Raw genomic sequence first — 4,386 nt, forward strand, 5'->3', positions numbered from 1 at the left:
TTTTAGGAAGTTGTTTTGAAGTTTGTATGTATATATCCACTTTCTGACATTTAGATATGCCAAAAGAATTAAAATTTAAAAAACACTGGGAAACAAACACAAAGTTGTGGGACATTTAACACACACTCCCAGCACTTAGCCTCGTGCCTGGCATTGGGCTGATGCTCATCTGTGGGATGATTTAAAAGAAAGCACTAGAGGTTTCCCACATAGGGGCTGCCTTTTTTTATGTTTATCCATTCTGAGAGAGATGGCACGAACAGGGTAGGGGGAGAATTCCAAACAGGCTCCAGGTTCTAAGTGCCGCTGGACACGGGGCACGATCCTGCTAACCATGAGACCATGACCTGAGCCACCCAGGCTGCCTGTTTAAAGCACACAAAGAAACAGCTTCAAAGCGGGGTATTTCTCCTGTCCAAGTGTCCATGTCTCCTGAGTAGCACAACTTTGAGGAAGGGACTCCTGACTGGGGAGAGGAAAAAGGGAACCGACAAGAATCTCAAAGAACGCGGAAGGAACATTCCTTGCTGTCTGCTGTGGGGTTTCAGCAGGTGGTCCACACACGGACCCGAGTACCCTCATTCCAGGACCCCCTACCGGTCTGCAGGCCGTCACAACATCCAGTGCGCAGCCTATGCCTCCCCGACCGCCTCCCAGCTTCTACGCTGCCGTGCAGCCCCGGAACCGGCTCAAGAAAGAAGAAACCAAAAATGTGGGCTACTGCACCACCTCCTGGGAAACAACAGAAAGCTCTGTAATCGCTGATCTGTAACAAAGTAAACAACAAAACGTATGCTTTTTCAAACGCAGTAAAGTCCCACACAAATTCTGGAGCTGACAAATCCAATGAGTAAGATGAAAAGATGCATTAAAGGGTTTAGGAAACAGGGCAGACGAGATGGAAGGAAGAATAGCTGACCTGAAAGATAGGAATTTAGAAATGACTCAGGAGAACTAAGATTTTAAAAAATGAAGAAACCCGACAAGAACCACCATATACGATGGGAAAAACGAATATAAGAGTAACTGGCCCACCAGGGGGAGTAGAAAGGGCAGGGCGAGCAGTGAGTATATTTAGAGCAATAGTGACATAAGTCCCCGAGCCTGGGGAAGGAGCTGGCCAAGCCCAGGAAGCCAGCGCTGTGTCCGACCGCAGTACGAGGCTGCCGCGAAGTCCGAAAGGCCGCCCGGGGGAAAGTGACCGCTGAGGGACCTCCGTTAGCCTATCCAAGTGCTGAAAAATAAACACTGCTCTCCCAGAAGGCTTTTTCTGGCAAAGATATGCTTGAGATGTGGAGAAAGCAAGGTGTTCTCTGACAAAAACTAAGGGAGTTTAGCACCATTAGACCTGCCTTCCAAGAAACGCTAGTTCTCCAAGCCGAAACAGAAAGATGCGAATTCGCGGCATAAAAGCAAGTGAAATTGCGCTTTGGTCTAGTGAGGTGAAAAACAGGATTGGGAAACTATATTAGCATGTTAGCCATTTCATTACAAAGGCCTAAGAAAAAAGAGCAAAAAAAAAAACCTGCAGCCACTAGAATTCCTCAAGAATATACTGCAAAAAAGGTAAACTGACATCAAAAGTACAAAAGGGGGACTCTTTCTATGGACATACGGTGCTGTTTGCATAAACGGGACTCCTTAGATGTTCTATGCAAGCCGCAAGGTAACCACAGAGCAAACATCTAGGGGAGTCACAAGACAAGGGAAGTGAAACAAATCGCCGTGGAAAATCACGTTATGAAGGTAAAAAGAGGGGCGCCTGGGTGGCTCAGTCGGTTGAGCATCCGACCTCAGCTCAGGTCATGGTCTCATGGTTCATGGGTTTGAGCCCTGAGTCAGGCTCTGTGCTGACAGCTCAGAGCCTGAAGCCTGTTTTGATTCTGTCTCCCTCACTCTCTGACCCTCCCCTGCTGGCACTCTGTGGTGTCTCTCTCTCTCTCAAAAACAAACAAACAAAAAGGTAAAAAGAAACGCAGGGATAAAGGAACAGGAGATACAGAACAACCAGAAGGCTAAATAGAAGACTGCAGTAATAAGTCCTTGAGATCAATAATCACTCAATTTAAATGGGCTGAATCCATCAATCAAAAGGCACAGTAGCTTGATAAGAACAAAACAAGACCCAACCATACGCTGCCTATAGGAAGCTCATTTCAACTTTAAAGACACACAGGCTCAAAGTGAAAGGACGAAGAGGATACTCCATGCAAATGAATAGCTAGCTATACTTCCATCAGACAGAACAGACGTAAAGCCTACAAACAATAAAGAGAAGGTCATTATACAATGATAAAAGGGTTAATACATCAGGAAGATCTAACAATAGTAAGTATATACACACCCAACAGTGGATCACCCAAATTTATAAGGAAATACTAACAGACAATACAATACTAGAGGACTTTGATACCCCACTGTCAGCAATGTATAAATCATCCAGACAGAAAATCAACCAGAACTATACTCTAGAACAAAAATATTTTAACACATGTATACAGAACATTCTAGCAAACAGGTGCAGAGTACATATTCTTTGTGACTGCACATGGACTGTTGTCCAGGATAGATCACATAATAGGGCACAAAACAAGCCTCAGGAAATTTAAGACCACTAAAACCACGTCAACTATCTTTTCTGACCAATATGGTATGAAACTAGTGATCGACAACAAGATTTACAAAGGTGACACTAAGCAACATGCTCTGCACAACCCATGGGCCAAAGGAGAAATCAAAAGGGAAATAAAAATTACCTTGGAACAAATGAAAATGAAAACGCAGCATGTCAAATCTCAGTAGATGCAATAAAAGCAGTTCTGAGAGGAAAGTTTCTAGCAATAAATGTGTATATTAAGGAATCAGAAAAATCACAAATAAAACTTTCCCCCCAAAGAACTAGAAAAACAAGCTCAAAGTTATCAAAACGAAGGAAATTCTAAAGATCAGAGTGTAAATAAATGAAACGTAGACCAAAAAGAAAGAAAGAAAACCCTAACAGAAAGGATCAACAAAACTAAAAGCTGGTTCTTTGAGAAGGCAAACAAGACTGACAGACCTTTAGCCAGAAGAAGAAGAAGAAGAAAAAAAAAAGATTCAAATAAGAAGTGAAAAAGGACACATCACACCTGATACTACACACAGGAGAAGAGACTACAATGAATAACTTAAGTCAATCAACCTAGAAGAAATGGACTAATTTCCAGAAACACACAATCCACCATGCCTGGGTCAGAAAGAAATAGAGAATCTGAAAATATGAACAATGGACAGAGACTGAATCAGGAACCAAAACTTCACAACACAGAAAACCCCAGGACCAGATGGCTTCACAGACAAATCCTACAGAACCCTCAAAGAGTTAACAGCAATCTTTCTCAAACTCTTGCAAACAACTGAGGAGGCAGAGACACTTCCAGACTCATTCAACAAGGCCAGACGCCAAAGAGAGGAGGACACAAGACCACTGTAGATCAGTGTCTCTGCTGAACATAAATGCAAACGTTCTCTACATAGTATTAGCAGGGGCGCCTGGGTGGCTCAGTCGGTTAAGCCTCCGACTTCGGCTCAGGTCAGATCTCACGTTCGTGGGTTCGAGCCCCGCGTCAGGCTCTGTGCTGACAGCTAGCTCAGAGCCTGGAGCCTGCTTAGGATTCTATATCTCCCTCTCTCTCTGCCCCTCCCCTGATCTCGCTGTCTGTGTCTCTCTCTCAAAAATAAATTAAAAAAACATTTTAAAAATTTAAAAAACCCCATAGTATTAGCAAACTGAATTCAAGAACACATAAAAAGAGTTACACACCAATAGCAAGCGGGATTTATCTCTGGGAGGTAATACATGCCACTCGCTAAATGTAATATATTAAAACAATGAAAGATAAAAATGATGTGATCAGCTTAACAGACATAGAAAAACCATCTGAAAAAATACAACATGATTCCATAATAAAAACCCTTGATAGATGGGGTACAGTAGGAACATAAGGGCTACATACATACAACCCACAGATAACATACTCAATGGATAAAAAAATAATGAAAGGTTTCCCTCTCAGATAAGAAACAAAACCAATACAGTACTGGAAATTATAGCAATCAGGCAAGAGAAAGAACTAAAATCCATCCAAACTGAGAAGGAAGAAATAAAACTATCATTTAAAAAAATTTTTTTGTTTGTTTTAGAGACAGAGCGTGGGGGGGGGGGAAGGAGCAAGAGAGAGGGAGACACAGGATCTGAAGCAGGCTCCAGGCTGTCAGCACAGAGCCCGATGCGGGGCTCGAACTTGAAAACGGCGAGATCACGATATAGGCCAAAATTGGTCGCTTAACTGACTGAGCCACCCAGGCGCCCCAAGCTGCCATTATTTTTAGGTGGTGTGATTCTGT

Source organism: Suricata suricatta, chromosome 9 (genome assembly GCF_006229205.1).
Source record: "Suricata suricatta isolate VVHF042 chromosome 9, meerkat_22Aug2017_6uvM2_HiC, whole genome shotgun sequence".
Classification (NCBI taxonomy): domain Eukaryota; kingdom Metazoa; phylum Chordata; class Mammalia; order Carnivora; family Herpestidae; genus Suricata; species Suricata suricatta.